A 20,819-nucleotide genomic window follows, 5' to 3' on the forward strand; every position below is an offset into this window, starting at 1 on the left:
GTATCGTAGAGAAAAGTATTTGGGACAGAAAATTGTTTCTGTCCTTTTATATTTTTCTCTAGTATACCATTGTCCATTATTCCCATCAGCCTAACACAAAAAGCTAATGGAAATGTTGGAGAATCTTATTGAGTCTAATTACTTTACTGAGAAATGTAAAGTAGATGGAACCTATAAGATTGATTGTTAGTTATATTGTTTAACTGTGAAAGGTGGTTCTTAATGGAACCTTTTTTGGTGATTTTCTTTATGGGGTATTTTATGCAGGAGAGGTCAAAGAGTAAGGTGGAGATGGAAATGAGGTAAGAGGCACAAACCACAAATATGGAGGGGCATGTGGATAGGGGAAGATGTTGCACATGTCTTATATCTATGTAGGGGGCAGTGTTTCTCATGCTCCTTGATTACAGCTTCAAAAGTACTTAGAAATGTATCCCACCTGCGGTGTGGTGTGTTGCAGTACATACAGAGAACTGTTGTCTTCGAAAGATATAGATCAACAGGCTCTTTTATTGATTGCAATGTAGGTGGTGTGATTTTGTGTCCCACAGAAGTAGGCTGTGTGGTTACAATATTGGTTGAGGAAGATGAGGTGGAGTAAAACAGCCTACTACTTGCTTAAAAAGGCACTACCTTTCTGAGAGCATTTCAGTGGTTCAATTTGGTGTGGCGGCGCATGGAAGTGGTTCTGTACGAGTACTGTCAGGTAGTCAGCGACTGAGTACAACGTTGCACTCAGGACATTTCACTTTGTTATCTTTAGCCTTTGGTACATTCCCAACAGTTTGAAGGCTCTGTCACACCCATGATCTCGCTGGGTGCTAGAGATAGGCACTTCCTCTACTTCATCTTCTTGGTCTTCTTCATTGTCTTTGGAAGTACTGTGCTTCAATTGTTGTCTAGTGGTGGTGGTGGTGGCTCTTGGGGAGGAGGCATGGCAATAGCCTTGCCGTTTTTTAGATAAATAGCAGTTGTGCTAATATTCTTCCAGGTATGTGCTGCATGCTAGATTGTTAATGGATAATGAGTAAGAATAGCTGTAGGAGCTGTAGGAGCTGTGCAAGGGTAAATTGTGAGCTTCAAAGTTCCTAAATCAGCTGGAAATGCAGTTCCAAACAGTTCGCCAAGCACTGACTCGTTCGCAAATTTCTACACTAGCAGCGCATCTGTCATGTGGAGCTACCTTCTCTTTAATGTAATATGGTAGTAGGAGTGATGTACCTACTAGTCCCACGAGGGTGCGGCAGCAAGCAAACTTATTTCAAATATTGTATTATTCACTACTTGCCCAAGCGTTTCTGATACCCAGTACACCTTGAATTCTTTTTGTGTTTTACGTTGGCGAATACGTCATCTTGGCGCGCACACGCGTAGTCATGTGACAATGTACGAAAAAGTTGCAAAAAGTGTATAGAAGTGTTATAAATGATGCTAGAATGTGGGAAATGGCAGAGTTTTAAGGTGACACTTTTTACATTGGACAAAGATGTTGCTATATTGGGGTAAATACGATATTAGTAAGTTGTAGGAAATGAGTGTACATTGGTAAATACCCATCAAATTCACTGAAAAAACATTGTCAAATGAACAATATGGTTAAGTTGCACTAATAAAAACCTACAAAATTCATTGAAAAAACGTTGTTAAAGGGACATTATGGTTACAAGTAAAACCAAAAAACCTCAGAAATGCACCAGTTATAGTCAGCTAAGCAACCATAACTTGCGCCACCACTGTTCACTGTTGAGACTAATACCCAGGACATGAAAGATGACATCACAAATGTCATTGATGACATCACATATTAAATTTACACAGTCCCTACAAGGGATTTTGTTTATAATGTTGGTAACAAGATGTTAGGGGTGATTAGGAGACCTATCATGAACTGCTTAATGTATTAAAGAATGTACTCATGTAAATAAAAGATTATATTCAAATGTTGTTGTTAATAGAGGAACCTAATCATACTTACATATGACAATGTTTGTAGAGATACAATTTATTGTGCATTTAGTTATTAAACAAACTTTAAGCACATTTTAAAACATATAATAAACCCATCATCTAAAGGAAAACATTAAAACCTCATACCGTTATTTCATAATACAAAGTTCATATATCTATCAATTGATTATAATAAAATTTGACTGGCTATCCCAACATTTTCCCAGTACCACAATAAAACAATGCTTTTATCTTAAAACATGTTCAATACGATTTTCAAATGTGAAAAGCTGCAGCTGTTATGACCGCTGATTCAGCACTGAATCAAGTTCTGCAAAATTGATCATTGGCTATGTGCTCCATCTCCCTTACAATATGCACATATGCCCTCCTGTAGTGAGTCTCTAAAACTGCACAAGCATTAAGTATGTGTCGGCTGGTCCCAATTTCCCTATGACTCAGCCAACCCACTCTTTCTGCATACGGTATATTAGCCCACCCTCCAGTATACTCTCTAGTTGGGAGGATATTTAGCCTTCGATATAATATGAAATGCTTCAATTCAATCAGGCAATATTTAGTCAGATATCTACATGGGGTTTCTTACTTGAAAGACCTGCCATGTGTATTCTTTGTACCTTTTTAATGTGCTCAACTTTTCCACATTTTTCACTTTATCCCAGTTTTTAAACTTATTTTTTAATATCATTTCATGATTTGGGTTGGTCATGAGTTCTTCTAGTTGTACCCCAGCATCACTGTTAATAAAAATCACATCTTGTTGTAGGTCTAGCATGAAGTTATTTTTATCCTCTACTATACCCTTCTTGCCTTTGAGCCTCAGCAATTTGTTTGAATAATTATTTGTGGAATGAAACTTTATGAATACTAATACTCATTATAGACCCCAGGTTATTGACAATGCTGTGAGGCCATATTGTAGTCTCAAGTCTTCAACAGGTACACAATCCGGAAAATGTATAACTGTTTGCAGCATTTTGCCCACAATCCTGTCCAACCCAATAATATATCTGCCCGCTATGATCAATATAGCGTACAATATACTCAGTACCAGGCTCTTACAATATATTTCTAGAAGACCTTTGACATTATACCATCCCTGATTATAACATGTTTTGCCACAAACCATGTGTTCCATATTTTCCATAATATTGAATCACCATAATAAGTTAATGGTGGATCCAATTTAATCAGAAATCCCAGATAATTATATTTGTTTGTTACATCAAGGGTTTTCCCCTCTACGTTCCAGGTGAATGCTGTTCTTTTAGAATATTTACCACCTAGGCACATTATTTCCTTCTGGATATATTATTGACAATATGTTTATTTTTTTTGTAGGTGACGAGTGCATCAATTGTGTGCTGTAATCTGAGCTGGGTCTTGTCAAACAGGATTGTGTCATCTGCGTATGTGATCCAACTAATTGGCTCACCATTAATCTTAGGCAGAAAGTTCCTAACCGAATTAAGGCTCTCAGCCATATCCGATGTGTACACGTTGTTGAACATTGGGTCCAATGTACATCCCTGCTTCAGTCCCATAGTAGTGTTAAAATACTGAATGTGTAGTCCATATTGGCTCAGGCAAACTGTCACTGTGGTGTTTGTATCTAATAGTTGGATATAGCAAATCAATAACGGATCAATCCCCCATCTCCTTAGTTTTTCCCACAGGAGAGGACAAGCAACCAGATCAAAAACTTTACTATAATCCATGTAACAGCAGCCTTTAGTAGCTTCTACCATTATATATTGGATATCACATATGTTAGTGGCTGTGCTCAAAGTTTTACTAAACCCAGTTTGATAGGGTCCCAGTATGTTTGTCAGGTCTGCCAATTTTGTGAGCTTATGAAGTAATACCATCGCAAATATTTTTTGTCTTGAGTCCATCATTGCCAATAGGCGATAGCTTTCAGGCAGTAGTCTAACTTCTTTCTTATGGATTGGTATTAGTATGGATTTTTGCCAGCTGGATGGTATTTCGCCAGTGTCCTTGATACCTGCAAACAATTGTATCAATACTTTGGACCACTCCTGAGTATTTTCTTTAAATACTGCATTCGGTATACCATCTGGCACTGGTACACATGATGCCTTAAGTTTTGTAATAATGGCCAACACATCCTCCTGCTCTAAGTCTAGTGCTGTTGGTTTGGTTTTTCTGTCAGTGCATTGTCAGTATTATCTGTACATAGTTCTGCTATAATAATAACAATAATAATAATAATAATAATAATTTCGCATTTATATAGCGCTGCGAACCCTCAGGTATCTGAGCGCTGCTTATTATCGGTGTGTGGTGCTCATTTATCGACCTCGGAAGGATGAAAGGCTGAGTTTGGCCCTGCCGGGATTCGAACCTGCATAGCTCTGCACGCATGTCAAAGCGAGCGCTCTACTCGCTGTGCCACTTGACCGGCTATATGTTATGCCCATGTACTTTCTAATACTAGATTTAGTTCCATTTCTATGGGGGCTTTGATATTGATATTGTGCCTCCTATTTGAATGAATATATATATATTGGCCTACGCCAAGCTGCTTGTAAGCCACTTGCGAAGAAATCCGTGTTGCAAGGTCCCGACCTTAGAATCAATGTAAGCTGCCATTTTAGGCCAATCCGCCATTTTAGGTTCTCTCTGCAAAGTCACCCTGTGAGCTAAAATGGTGGACGGTGTCATTCCGAATGTAACATGGCCGTCTTGACCTCTGTGTGTAAACTAATGTGTAACTTGCCTGCAGGCTTCATGTTGAGGTCGTGAACTGAGACCTTGTCCTTCGTTGACCTGTGTGAAAAGGATTACTTGTGCCAATGAAGCTAATCCGCGAGCATATGTTACAAACAATGTATCCAAATACTGAACTGAGAACATTTGTTTAAACTACATTGTATTAATGTTTGAGAAGGCTTTATGAGAAATCTTAAAATACACTGGTACCGTTTAGGCTTGTTGGCGAATGTATTAATGTCATGACCCATCGGACACGCCCCTTCTGGACCTCCTGGTCCCTGTCACACCGGGGCTTGCACTCTGTTGTACTACCAATATGGCCGCAAACACTGAACGCTGCCTACCAGTCTTCGCGTTCATTGCAGCACACTCGATATAATAGCCACACCCCCGTGCTTCCACGCATCTCAAATCTACTGTTAGCTGCGGCTAGATGTGTGCTCCGTAGTTCGCCTTTGCAGAACTTTCTTGCTTTCCTGGTTCCCGGACACTTGCTCCATTCTATCCCTTCTCCTTCTTACCCAACCTTCTCCCGGAATACGTGCACCCGCCTCCGAGTGATTCTTCCCCTTATTTTTTCCTGGATTATCTGGAGTTTACTATCGATCCCGGACAAGAAGTTGAACGAACACTGAAAGCCGAAGACGGCCGAGCGGGCTTGTACAAGACCCAAACCATAAGGAAGAAAACTTCTACAACGGAATCCATCAAGCAGCAAAAACAGGTGAGAAAGGGGGAAACCTGTGACAATTAAAGACAAACCCTAAGTGTATAAATGTGTGAACTCGGCACAAACCCTAGATCTGTAATGTATTAATGAAATATTAACCCACAGTAGGGTTGGACATCATGTTTCAAAGGTATATAAGGTACGACTATTCTAATGTACAGCCCCACTCACTGAGCACACCGAACCACGCTGGAGTTCGCTGTGTTGTACTGAGGGCCAATAGCTATCTGTTGCTTTGTCCTTTGAAACTGTTCAGTATAAAATAAAGATCTTTTGTATGTTCCTTTGTAACCCATCTTCGGTGTATTTCCTTTTTGGGGTACTCAGCCTCGATATTTTCTCTTGTTTTCACAGTTGGTGCCCGAATAGGGACCCTCAAGATTGATGCCGGATTGTCGAAGGTTGACACACGCTATCGTACCGGGATCGGACGGTGTGAAAAAATAAAGGGGCCCCTTCTGAAAGAGATGCTACACCTCAGCAGCGCTGCACGACCCAATCCCTGGACAATTAGCTTGTGGTCCGAGACGGCATCTTGACGAGGGTCCACTTATTGAGGCGGGCAGATTTGCCAGAATCACCAAACACGAGGTAAGATTAGTTAGGTAAGAATTTTGAAATATGATGGGACCTCCTTAGGAGTGATCAGGTGAGTTGTGACCCGATTCTTAAGTATCCTGGTAATTTGATTTGGCGTATTGTATCTGCAAAAACAATTATTGACCAGGTAACACCAATATTTTGATATGCCTGGGAAATTGTCTACCTGCTTCAGGGCGTTATTCCGCAGTGATAGGCAATCTTTAGAATTTAGCCGTCCGGCACCACAGCAGGGGTCGCCGGCTTGTACTATGTACTGTAAGCATGGCATTGGAAGTATAGTTTTTAATGATATTTGGCACAGACAAACCAGACATGCCTCTGAATTTCAGTGGCCAATCAATGGAAGTTTTGAAATCCCTCGTATTGAGTATTTAGAGTCAATTCTATTAAAGAAAAAGGCTAGACCTGCAGCATTTGATGTTTTGCAGAATTGGAAAAAAGAAGCGTTGCAGCAACTTAAGAGTAGAGAAAAACATGCACGCCGTCATAAGACAAACGCCGAAAAAGCATTGTTATATGACCCAGATAAACATGCTGAGTCGGCTAGAAATATGGATAGGGCTTCCTCGCTTGACATTCAGAAAATCTATCCTTCCAAAGACCTTCATGTTTCCGATGAATTTATTGATAAATTGTTAAATGAGCGAAGGCCTGGTGCCTCTGCGCCACCTCCGTATGTTCCTCTACCTGCTGCTTTGCCTCTTCCTGCTGTTATTCCTGCTCTTCCTGCTGTTGTTCCTGTTGTTCCTGCTCCTCCTAATGTTCCTCTTCCGCCAGTTGCTGTTCTTCCACCTGTTCCCCCACCTATTCTTATTGCACCAGTAACAGTACCTTCATTGAATTTACCTGCTCCCCCTCTTCCAAGTGGTCTTGTACCGCTTGTAGTCGATCAGGGTGCGGGGTCAATGGTTGTCACTCGTAATACTGTACCTCCTGAGAAGAAACGAGATTTGATTGCATGGGCTAAGCATTGTATAGAGAGGGATAATCGGGCTAATATTTTTGCCACACTTTCTAATATGGATAATGTTCCTGAGAAAAATGTTTTTATTGAAGGTTTAGGGATTCATTTATGTGTAATGTGGGGCAAATTAAACAATGCAGATCTCCCACAAGGGTTGAGAGATCTGAACACTTTAGCGTTTTCAAGAGACACTGTGGAGAAAGTACATGAGCATGTCGAGAGGTTATTTGAGTATAGGAAGGAGTTGGAAATGTTACAGAATGAGGATGACGATGAGGGTAGTATGTATGTACAGAAACGCTTCCTTCCGTGTCGTAAATTGATATCTGAGGAAGCACGAATTTGTACGAAAGATGCGATTAGATGGATCTCAGATATGTCCATAACTCCATTTGAGGTATATGACACATATAGTCAGTATACGCCAGAAATGTAGAGAAAAGTGATACAGGTAATGATAGAGTACCTGCAGAATGATTGTGTGAAAAAAAAGATTAGTTGTCCCACAGAATTATTGAGTATTTATAAGAGAGCTTTTTCACTTGACACTTCTTCGACTGCTTTAGCACTTGACTTGGCTCTGCTGCTAAGTAAGCGTTCGGAGTTGCATACTTCTCAATTGCCTATGAGGGAGGTTCCTCCGACATTTGTCCCAAAGGTTGAGATTGCGGCTGATCCTGCAACGAATGCAGTTGCTGTGACCATTCCTGCACATTATATATCACAGTTTGTTCACGTCCCGTTCTCGAGACAGGAAGTGAATCCCATTAGACAATCTATTCCTGAAATTAGGAAAAATCCGACAGGATTCTATAAAGATATAGAGTCTGTTTTACAGTCCTCAGTATTCACTTTCAGTGATATTGATCTGGTATTTCCTGTACTCCTGCCCGTAGATTTGTGGAAACAGGTTAGGACTATAGATGACGTACCAGGGTTGGGAGATACATGGATTAACATAATTAGACTTGATGGAGAAAGGCCAGCTGTTGAGAGACTGCCCCAGGTGATACTAACCTTGCCTGATAGAATCATTGCAAAATTGAAAACCATAATTCTCGAAAAGCTTACGGCCTGTGTCCAAGGGAAGTCTGATGGTGCTACCGAGTAGTTTAATCGGTTCGAACAGGTATTCTCGGATTTCAGTGGACAAGACTTAGGCACAGAGTCTGGGAAAAGATTATTTGTGGACAAATTTGTGCGTGGATTGCTGCCTGACATCCATTCACAAATTATGTCTTCTGAGAGCGCTGGGCAGGCGAAGTCCCAATCAGAAGTACTGCACATGGCTCAGTACAACGAGAATCGGGTTAATAATGAAAAGAAAAGAGTAGAGAAGAGAAAAGGTGATTTGAAGACTAAAGTATTATTACAGCAAATTGTTAGAGGCCCTAGAGGGGGTAGTTCGCATCTTAGAGGTCAGTATGTTCCACAAGGGAATGTGCCCTTGGGTCCTGTGAACATTAACCAGTGTGCCTGTTGTCAGCAAGAGGTTCATTGGCATGCACAATGCCCCGTCCTTCGACAAAGGTCGAATAACACATTCGGAAATATGGGTAGACAATCCAGAGGTCGCCCGGGTGCAGGGGTCCCTGGTAGAGGTCAGTTTACACAAGATCCACAGCAACCTTTTTCGCATGATAATCAGGTACCAAGTGTGGATACTGGAAACATATTTGATCATCCTCACCACAGCAACCTTCTGTCTCTCAATTCTTGACCAGACCTTTGCCACCAGAACTCAGAGATGTACCAGAGTGTCTATGGGCAATTGACGACAATGATGTTGGCGTTTTACAGATCGAGCCTGTTAAAATAGTCTTGAAACATGGAATAAAGCTGCCACGTATTCCACAATACAAGATTTCAGTTGAGGGCGAGCATACTCTGAAACGCATTGTTTCCGATTTTGTGCATCGAGAGGTGATTGAGGAAATTGCAGGTAGTTTGTGCAATAGTCCAATTTTGCCTGTGCACAAAAAAGGCGATAATGACATTCCTTTTCATTTCATAATTGATCTACGTGCCATCAATAAGGTCGTCGCTCCGCAATTAACAATTGTGCCTGATGTGACGACAATATTAACTATGATTCCGGTTTCAGCTACTTACTTTAGTGTTGTGGATCTGAAGAATGCTTTCTTTAGTATTCCTATACACAAGGACAGTAGATACTTGTTCGCGTTCACCTTAGGGGGACGCTCATTCACCTTTACCCGTGTACCGTAAGGTTACACCGAAAGACCTAGCATTTATAGTAGGGCTTTGAAAGAGCAGCTTGATACCCTTGAATTGCCCTCTTCTTGTACATTACTTCAGTATGTTGATTACTTGCTTTTAGCTGCTGACTCTAAGAATGTTTGTAAGGAGGGCACTGTGTTATTACTTATTCACATGGCTAGACATGGTCACAAGGCTTCACTTAAAAAGTTTCAATATTGTTGCCAGGAGATCACCTATTTAGACTATCTCCTGTCAAAGGAAGGAAGGAAGAAGATTGACACCTGAACAAATAAAACACATCTCTGGCATGTCTGTCCCAAATACGCAGAAGGAAGTTAGAGCCTTGATAGGTATGGCGTCCGACTGTAGGTTGTGGATCCCAAACTTCTCACTAGTGATTAAACCGATGTTGGCTTTGATGAAGAAGGGCATTTCTTCGCCATTGCCGTGGAACGCAGAACACCAGCAATCATTTGATCTGCTCAAGACTGCATTGTGCTCGGCACCCGTTTTGGGCACACCAAATTATGAAAAGGCCTTTGTGTTGTTTGTGCATGAATGTGATGGATGTGCTTTGGCTGTATTAACACAGGAACATGGAGGGAAGTGTAGGCCATGCGGTTACTTTTCTTCCGCCCTTGATCCTGTAGCATGCGCTTTGCCAAGATGTTTTGAGCTGTCGCTGCTGCTGCTGCGTCTGTAAAACAGAGTGAGGGAATGGTCCTAGGCCATGATCTAAGCCTGATGGTGCCTCACTCTGTAGATGTTCTACTGAACAGAACCCAAACGCAACACCTCACTTCTGCACGGTTGACGAGATATGAATAGATCTTGTTCGCTCCTCACATACAAATTAGGAGGTGTTGTGTTCTTAATCCGGCTGAACTCTTACCTTTCCCGCAAGGCACTGATTGCAGTGACGAAGAATCACATGACTGTCTGTATACTACTGAACAAGAGACAAAGGGTAGAATTGATCTGAAAGACACTCCTTTGAACAATCCACAAGGGGAGCTGTTTTGTGACGGCTCCTGCTTCAAACTTCCGGATGGTACATCCACAGCTGCTTATGCAATCACCACATTGAGGACGGTCGTGGAAACTAAGAGAATCACGCATAACTCTGTGCAGGTCGCAGAGATTATAGCATTGACCCGAGCTTGTGAACTTTCCGAAGGGCTTACCGTAAACATATATACTGATAGTCAGTATGCCTTTGGAGTGGTTCACAACTTTGGGAGACTTTGGTCAGAGAGAGTGTTCTTAACTTCACATGGTACCAAGATCCAGCATGGCTCCCTAATAGTACAACTGCTCTCAGCGCTTGCGCTCCCTACTCAGTTAGCTGTTGTGAAATGTGCAGCACATCGCAAGATTATAGATGATATAGGAAAGATAGCTAAACAGACTGCCACCAATCTCTTTACGGAGATGTATGTTTCAAGGGAGACTGTAAATGCCTATGCAATGGACGAGGGTGTTGGGTCTGTAAGGGATATCCAAGCCGATGCCACGTTAGAAGAATCCAAGAGGTGGGCTGAGGGCTTGAGGAAACTTGATGATGATGAGTGTTGGGTGGATGTGGTTGAAGGAAAATGGCTACTTCCTAACGCATACGTGATGATGATGGTCATTATGGCCCATGGCCCTACACATATATGTGCCCAGAAGGTTACAAAAATGCTAGAAAAAGTTTGGGCGAATGACAAAATTTCGAAAATAGCTCAGCGCTATGTCCAAGACTGTAGGATCTGTTTACAGCACGCTGTGGGAAAGGGAACATCAACTCCAAGTGGAAGTTTCGGGCCACCTTCCGTCCCCTTTGAGGTCATCCACTTTGATTTTATTGAAATGGAACGGTGTAACAATTTGAAATATGTGTTAGTTGTCATCTGTGCTTTCAGCAAATGGGTCAAGGCTTTCACTGTTAAGGATGCTACAGCCCTGACTACTGCAAAAACTATGTTAAAGGAATATTTTCCTAGGTTTGGGCTACCAAGAGTCATCTGGTTGGACAATGGTCCACATTTTGTCGCTGCTGTGCGGCATTACAAATCGACAAACGGTTCCATTCGGCCAGACACGGTCAAAGTGCTGCACTAGTAGAAAGACACAACGGCATCATCAAGAACAAGCTCGCTAAGACGTGTGCCGGCACCAAACTAAAATGGCCGGACGCCTTACCGATCGTGTTACTAGCCATGCATACAACCCCTCAAACTAAGACTTGGATCTCTCCATTTGAGGTGGTAATGGGGAGACCTGCCAACATTTGGAAACTTCCTAAATGTCGATCATTGAAGAATGTCAAAAATGTACTTCTTTCAGATTACTGTAGCCAGTTGACTAAAAATCTGTATTTGATTTATCACCAGGAGAGAGGCTTTACCTGTGTGATACGAGGGCCCGGGCCACAGTATTCGGCCCGGAGATCGGGTGCTCACCAAAGCATTTCAGCGTTCTTCTTGCCTTGCACCTCGTTGGCGGGGCCCATTCCAGGTCCTGCTGGTCACACAGACGGCGGTGAGTGTCGCAAGCCGAAAAAACTGGATCCATGCGGCGCATCTCAAGAGACTTCCTCACCCAGTGCCACACGATACAGAAGAAACAGAACCCCTCGCTAACGCTGCAACCAACGATCCAGAAGCAGTAAATAGCATTGAGAGTGCATCAGAGAATCTCTCTGAGCCCGTGATGCTTGGGGAACCTGCCATTTTGTCTCCACACTCTCCAAAAGTTTTGCTTCCGGATACTCTGCTTCCAACGGGAAGTGACGACACATTGTTCTCGGATCAATCAGTACCAGGAACAGCAAGGTACAATTTATGTCCAAGAAAATAGACTTATGGCATGGTTTGGCTGTGCATTCAATATACTTACGGCATGGTTTGGCTGTGCATTCAAAGAGGAAAGGAAATTCATCAAGGGCTAGCTTTTTGCCCAAGTAATTGTTTGAGAAAAAGGGGATTCTGTTGGCTAGGGTTGTGGAAGGACTAAGAAGTCGTGCGGCGGGGAGGTTGCCAGCTAATAACACTGGCGTTTGTAGTTTGAAGACTGCAATGCCTGCAACCGCTACCGCTCGTACTGGACTCATAAATGATCGTGTGACCGGCCGGGAAAATTGACAAATCTCTTTGGCCCCGAAAACGTATTGCTGTCTTTTTATAATGTCGATTGGTTTTATAATAGTAACTGTGCTAAGTTTCTGGTACCTGCAAGAAGTGCATCCATTCGAAACCTTGTTACCAACTGAAAATGTACCCACTGTCCCTACTCCTTTTTTGCATTTGCATACTTTGTCTCCTAGAGACTCTCAGCATAGACAAAGATATCATAACAATACATTGTTACTCATCATGAATGCCATGCATGTCATTTTTAATAGGTCCAACTGTTGGGTCTGCTAGCATTTACCGCAACATGGGGATAAGGGGCTAGGTTGATATATTCATCCTTCACCTTTAACAACCACTTGTTATGCTTCTCCTAGAGCACTGTTCTTTGGCCGTTGGAACGATAGCATCTCGGGGAAATTTGATGGAACTAATTTGAATAGTTTTGAGAACTGTGTTCTGACTCCCCTGGAATGCTTGCTTTTCGCAAATAGGAGCAAGCTTAACGTTGCTTCTATTAGGCCCCCTGATAGACTGTCTCGTCCCTTTCAATCTTTGATTTCCTTCAAGATGGCTCCAATAGGCAATAAGGATACCATGCCTCCTTCCTACACTGTTAACCATAGCCCCGATTCAGTTTCTTTCTGCAAACAGAGGACTGGTACTCGGTCAAAAAGGTTGTGCCAACGCTGCGAATTTGACTGGGGAAGACAGACCTTTGTATATAGGCGAACCTGTCTACTTTGTTTGCGGTAATGTAGCATTTCCATGGTTACCCAGGGATTGGCAGGGGACTTGTTATTTAGGGATCCTCTTACCCGGGGTATTCATAGCTAGTACTATAGAGGTTTCAAGGGCTCATCCACGGCGGGACGAGAATGGTGACACTCCAGCACAGGTCTTGGGAGATGTAGCAAAATCATTCATGCCATTTTGGGGGCAGATAGTGAATTCCGCAGACATCAGAAGACTAGCTAGAGTACTGGAGAGAACCATCAACCGGACCACGGACATACTCTACAATATGACATTAGAACAAAAGGCAATAAGATTAGTAGCACTTCAGAACCGGATGGCATTATATGTCATTCTGGCTGAACGTGGTGGAGTGTGTAAATTAGTAGGGTCCGCTTGATGTGTTTTCGTGCCAGATTCCTCCCCAACTATCTTCAAGGAAATATAGAATCTGCACGTCCTTAGTTCAGAAGTGCATGTCCCCGAGGGAAACTGGGATCTTAGCGCTTGGTTCTGGGACTTCTTGCGATCTTGGGGTTAAAGGTGTTGTCGGTCTTAATGATCATTTTGGGAATTCTGTTGTTTCTTTGCTTTTGTATCCTGTGTTTACCTAGTATATGTTTGATGCTAGGGGGATGTTGCGCACAGGCGATAGGTACAATAGGACATAAGGTACGTGCCCCAGATAAAAAATCCAAAGCATATGTGTTAAAAGAAATTTTAGAAACTGATCTAATGGCAATAGATATTTCTGACAGTGATTCAGGGTGCATGGACTATGATATATGGAGTTGCTTGCAAGAAGATCAGAAATAGTTTAGCACTTGGCCTAGGCCAAAAGGAGGGTTTGTCAAACGGGAAATTATATTGTGCCTCCTATTTGATTGAATATATGTATATTGGCCTACGCCAAGCTGCTTGTAAGCCACTTGCGAAGAAATCCGTGTTGCAAGGTCCAGACCTTAGAACTAATGTAAGCTGCCATTTTAGGCCAATCCGCCATTTTAGGTTCTCTCTGCAAAGTCACCCTGTGAGCTAAAATGGTGGACAGTGTCATTCCGAATGTAACATGGCCGTCTTGACCTCTGTGTGTAAACTAATGTGTAACTTGCCTGCAGGCTACATGTTGGGGTTGTGAACTGAGACCTTGTCCTTCGTTGACCTGTGTGAAAAGGATTACTTGTGCCAATGAAGCTAATCCGCGAGCATATTTTACGAACAATGTATCCAAATACTGAACTGAGAACATTTGTTCAAACTACATTGTATTAATTTTTGAGGAGGCTCTATGAGAAATCCTAAAATACACTGGTACCGTTTAGGCTTGTTGGCGAATGTATTAAAGGCAAACCATAAGTGTATAGATGTGTGAACTTGGCACGAACCCTAGATCTGTAATGTCTAAATGAAATATTAACTCACAGTAGGGTTGGACATCATGTTTCAAAGGTATATAAGGTACGACTATTCTAATGTACAGCCCCACTCACTGAGCACACCGAACCACGCTGGAGTTTGCTGTGTTGTACTGAGGGCCGATAGCTATCTGTTGCTTTGTCCTTTGAAACTGTTAGTATAAAATAAAGATCTTTTGTATGTTCCTTTGTAACCGGTGTTTGGTGTATTTCCTTTTTGGGGTACTCAGCCTCAATATTTTCTCTTTGTTTTCACAGACCAACATGTTTTACTATCGTATGTTTTAAGCCACCCATTCAGCAATTTCCAGTGGGCGTTTTGCAGGGAATGTTTATGGTTTCTCAGCTGGTTCCTGTTTCGCATTGTGAGATTAATTAGGCTTAATTATTTTTCACTGTTGGATAGCCTATAATTACCTCTGATGGTGGTTCTAGCTTTTTTGATACTACTTTTTTTGTTGTCGGATCAATAAGTCAAATGAACCCTGAATATAAGTACTGATTTTGGCAAAGCAATTTTTATTTTGTATGGTGGTGCTATTAGTAAATCAACTAGTGGGCCGACGATGCACTCGTGTGACTCGGCCGCATTGGGCACGCCATGATCGGCGGACAAAAAAACAGATGGGTGGGAGACGAGCGGTAATGGCTGCTGCCCTTGCCTCTCATTGCTCCCACTCATTTTGCAGGAGCATTTGAAAAAAACAAGTTAAAACATGAGCGGATATGTATAAAACAGGCACCTAATATGCCACACTCAATTCCTTAGTTTAGTTTACACATGGGACAATTACTTTTGCTTTACATGGTAACAACCATAAATTGAATGGCTTATAGCCACAAAAAGTGAAGCATGGGTAAATTGGAGTAAGTTTGAAGGCATACATTCTTGTTTTCCAAACCGAATTGTTTTATTGGATTTTTTGTAACTTTTTTGCTGATTTTGTCTTCTTTCCTCTTATTTTATCTTAATACAGTTGACCCATGGAAAGAGTCATACAAAGGTATTACAGCACAACTGTATGTTAACGTTTACTTGTGACTGTTAGAGATTTGGGGCACTATATACCAATTAGAAACCTTTGTTTTGTCTTCTCACCACTCCTTTCATCATTATTATTATTTATTGGATTTGTGTATTTGCATGTTATTGAGATTGAATGAAAGAAGGGCTAGCCCAACGATAAACCCACTCCGAAACACATTGGCCACAATAGACCCTTATCTTAGCACTGCTTCACCTAATACATTTGTTTTTTGAAAAGCAATGTCTTACATGATAATGAAAGTATAATTGAATATTAAAGACTTGATCTAGAATGTTTATAAATTGTTATTGAAATGTGCAGCCCTAGATAGGGCCATGCAAGAGCATTTGGTTATTCCAAGGGCAACGTTGGGATTCATTCTTCTATCAATCAGTGCCACACAATGGACAAATATCAGAGTTTGAGTCCTTCTAATTGCTAGGAAATTTGGCAACCTTAAGAGTGTCTGTTCTAAACTCCATGAAAAGTGCTTGTGCATAAACTAATGAGATAAAATCAAGATAATCTTCAAATCTGAATTCATTTTTCACAATCAGGTAATACACCCCTACTTTCAAGCATAGACAGGAATGTTTCAGTTGTTCACACATACCTTGCTATGTTGCGAACTTCACAATGCTTACAGCATGTGGTTATCGTCACTGGGTTCAGCCATAAATTGCTTAAATTAAAGTCACTCATCTGCTATTTAATATGCTGTACTCAAGCAAGAGAGTGCCCTCCTGGTGACTCAATAATGTAAGTTAAAACCTCGCTATACGTAAATAGTTCTGAATCGCCCAAAGCATTGTTCAATAAATGACTGCGTTAAGGGATATCAAGCTAAGAGATAGCTTCAGCCCACGCTCAATATGCAGTGCGGCAGTCGGGAAACTCATTGAAAACATAAGGAGCAACTTCAAAAACTTGTTTTCCATAGGGGCCAGTTTTCGGCAACCGATGTGGCCCCATAACTTTGAACTGTACAAGGCTTCTGAAGTTGTTTGTATTTTATAAATGTCGATTTCTGGCGATACAGCCCCTTTGCCATGGTTTGCAAAGAATTTCCTTGGCCACTGCTAATTTTCCCAAAAATTATAGAAGATTTATCAACCTGTGCATACCAAGAGCCAGTATCTAGAAACCTCACACCAAGATAGTCATAAAAGTTGACCTGTTCCAATTTAGTGACGTCCACCACAAGAAAAAAGTCAAAAGGTTTTGATCTCTTGGGCCAAAACACTATCACCTTGGTCTTTGCTTTGTCCAAGGTCAAACTCATTAGGTGGCATTTCTCAACAAAACATCTCAGGCTATGTTTTATCCCCATTGGTGATGTTGTTTTCAGAACAGCATTGTCTGCAAAGAATAGTGCCGGAAATATGTTGGCACCCAACCTCAAAACTCGCCGCTTGGGATTTGGCTAATAGTTCTAATATTACCTCATTGATATGCATACAAAACAGGATTGGGTCAAGGACAGAGCCTTGCCCTACAGCCCTGTCTTCTCTAAACGAGTTGTTGGTCTCATCCCCAAGTCCCCATCACACAACAGCTATATTATCTGTACAGTATTGGTGGATTACAGTCAATAATGAATCAGGAAACCCCTACTCTCCAAGCCCTGCCAAAGTTGATCTCCAGGGACACAGTTGAATGTGGTCTTCAATCAACAAAGACCACGTAAACAGTATATTTGATCAACATGAGGCATAAATGAAAACTGATCAACAGTGCTAGTCCCCTGTATAAATTCCGCCAGGAGATGATTGATGGGGTTGGTTGAATGTGCCCAATCCTGTAGCTGTTTAAGGATTACCTTCATGAAAACATTTCCACAGGCATCAAGCAATGACATTGGCCTATAGTTGCCAGGGATCTCTCTTCCACCCTATTTGTAAACTGACACAATTTCAGCGTTGTGCCAAGAAACAGGCACCTTATTTGGCTTAGATACTGCCATAAATAGCCTCCACAAAACATGTGTCCAGATATAGGGCTCATCTTTCAATAAATCTAGGGGCACTCTGGCATTTCTGACCCTTTGAGCTACATATGGCATGGTATATTTCCTTTAAAGTGATTGTTATCGATTTTCCACTCACCTCTAGTGTCCCTATATTCCCTATATTCCCAGCAGGGGTTTCATAAAGGCCATGGAAGTGTTTGAGCCATTGTTCTGGGTCTAAAATACAATAGAGTGAATTTGCAGTCAATTCTTTTTTGGCGGCTACCATGGACCAAAAGGCCTTTGAGTCACCCTCGCTAGCTGCCTCCAACTGGTCTTCCCACTTGGACTTATGATATGCTTCTTTTTCACCTTTATTATTAACTTATATTTTGCTCCACAAAGGTGCAGTTAACCTTTGTTAACCCGATCTTCAGCAGGCATACACAACATTAGCTCCCTCTTAGCTAACTTGCAATCACTGTCAAACCAATCTTTGTTTCTTAGTATCAGTTTCTTAATCCCTGGCACTTGTCGAATGACAAAAGTAAAAAGGGCAGTAGCCAAGTGGTCAAATTCTGCTAGCACTTCTGTATTACCATGTTCATTGTTACAGATACTCTCTATTTTCTCTAAAACTGCTTGGTAGATTAATTGTTTAGATTCAGAGGATGCTAAGCTTTCCCACTTAAGTGTGCATCAAGCTTGACCTGTCACCCTAATAGATGAAGACTGAATTGGAGTCCCTATGGTCGCTTCCCTCAGTTTAATCATAGCAGGAAGGGGTTTGGGAACACTTTCCCTTATATCTAAGATAGCGAAATTGTCAACCAGCCCCAATCACTGGCTAATATTAGAATATAGTCAACCCAGAAAGAGCTTCTGTGAAAGTATTCCCTGCAGGTTGAACTTTACCAAAGCGGCCATTGCAGGCCCTTAGATTGAGACCTAGCAAGATTCAGGCTGAATTCTTGGCATGTTTGTGTACTCAGGGAGGATAATCTGCTTCTAAAGTAGAAATGTCCCACACCAAATCCATGCTTGTCCCACAACCCCTCTAGCTCTCTAAGGCATTCAAATTGCAAATTGAAATCTCCAAGAACCAAAATATGGAGTTTATTAGGCATACGACAGTCTCACCCAGTCTCAGTCAGTAATTACCTCTTGCAATGACAATACTGTTGCCAATGGGTCTTCCCCATACGGGCAAATGTATACATTGAAGATTAATAGACTATGTCCTTTCTTGTTACTAACTTATATCGCTGATCTCAGTCTCCCAATCAAACCCAGTCTCCACCAAAGTGAGAATCCCCTCCTTACCCCCTCGGTCTTCCTCTTGCTCCCTTGGTTGCTGGGGTATTAAATGTCCTCAACCCCTGCAGATCTATTGGTGTCAGGGCCCAGGTTCCCGATGCAGACAAGATCAAAATTCTGAATGAAAGCCCTCCAATCAGGATCTATCAAATCAGCCAACCCTTCGGTAGATTGTACTAATACCTGCCTATCCTCAAGGGGGCTTGATCTTAAAGTCCCCTTGTCTCTACCAGTGGGGATGAATGGCCTTAAGGAGATTGACGTCACAAGAAGAGGGTAACATCTAGCTTCAATAGCCAAAAGTCCTTCCACAACTACACATTCCTTCATGGTCAACTTGATGTAATCACAGGTATAATTGACCCTGCCCCCTCTTTCACAGTCAAATATGTCCTCTCTGATAACTGAGAGGCACCTCCTAACATGTTGAATCTAGTGGATACTCTTATTGGTCAACATCTCCCATTTTCCATAGGTACCTGGGCTCAATTTGGGCACATTACACAAATAAACTGGTGGAAGCTTCTTTCTCTCAGCATGCAAGTCCCTGTAAGAAGTTAACCCTACTTGCCCTCTTGGGGGGATAGCATCCCTATGTTGGTCTGTACTGGAGGTTGGCCTAGGTGGATGGGTAATCACATGTTTGTTAATAGATTCAGAACTAGCTGTTACCCACTCTGTTTTCTTCTGAGCCTTACTACCACTATTTAGAGTAGAAGGACCCCCATAAGAAACCCCATTGGACTCTTGAATGTTAGGGCACTTCATACTAGGGTCATGTGTGGTCTCTGTCACTAATATGGTTTTAGAGTGGTGAGCAAAGGTCTCCTTGTGCATATTAGAAATGTCAATTCCTAGGCCTTCCACTGTATTAGCTAAATTGGTCACTATTTTCCTCAGTTTTCCAATTTCCAGCACAGCTTCCCCATATCTACTATCTGAGTTACATTCACACTCACAGCAGTGCGGCTCATGGGGTATGTCAACCATCAGCAGATTACCCTTTCGTTGAGGTAATTACTTGCGTCATTTTATTAATTAATACAAATCAAAAAGCCAGGGCTTTCACACCCTTGCCAGATGGGAATTTATCATAACCATCCAAAACTCAATCTCAGACGTGCCATTGCGTATGTGAAACAACTTGGTCAACTTTCAACCTCTCATAAAACAATGCAAAAATGTTACAGGCTTCTAAGTGAACTAATTCTAGAAAGAACTCAAATACTGCAACCAACTGATGAGACTGGTAGGGGATGACATTATCACCAGCCCTGTACAAGTGAATATTCCAGCTCATGTCACAATGATGATCCCTGGTCCAGTATGTCTCAGTGAACACTTGAAACCCAGATGAGTGGTGAAGAAAGTACCACCAGAAGAATCCTCTCGGAGGACAATGTTTGCACATCAAGCCATAATGAACGACACTGAGAAGGGACGGCAGACCATAGGTATCCCCATTATGAATGTCACAGATCTTATAAAATATGGAAATTAGGATTACACAATTCACTTACCTAAATAGGAAGCACAAGCATTTGGCACTTTGAGATCTGTTCAATGTGTCCATGTAGGTCAGCTGAATTTCTCACAAATACAAAGACGGATTACTTCAGTGAACATATGGAGACCAAAGCTGAAATATTCTCAACTGCGTACTGGGGCATTGGAGAATACCATGGTGTACAACATCACTTCATAGTGAACGATGACATAACATTCCAGGAGAGGCTGAGGCCCTTCACTCGTTCTGATGTAAAGGATATTCAATGATACCTAAGAAGAGCTGCTTCAAGCTGGGATAATACAAGAACCACCTGGGCCTTACACCTAAACCATCATAGTGGCCCCCAAAAAGAACAATATGATCTGAATACATCTGAAAGTACATAGAGTATGACAAACAGAGCAGCCAAACTGTCTCAGACCAGTATGATTCCCCTAATACTGATCAAGCCATTCACTGCCTCACCAGCAGCCGCTGGTTCTTGGTGCTGGAATTACACAGGACATTTTACCAAATGCCTATGTGCTAT

Source organism: Ambystoma mexicanum, chromosome 10 (genome assembly GCF_040938575.1).
Source record: "Ambystoma mexicanum isolate Mex_15411 chromosome 10, UKY_AmexF1_1, whole genome shotgun sequence".
Classification (NCBI taxonomy): Eukaryota; Metazoa; Chordata; class Amphibia; order Caudata; family Ambystomatidae; genus Ambystoma; species Ambystoma mexicanum.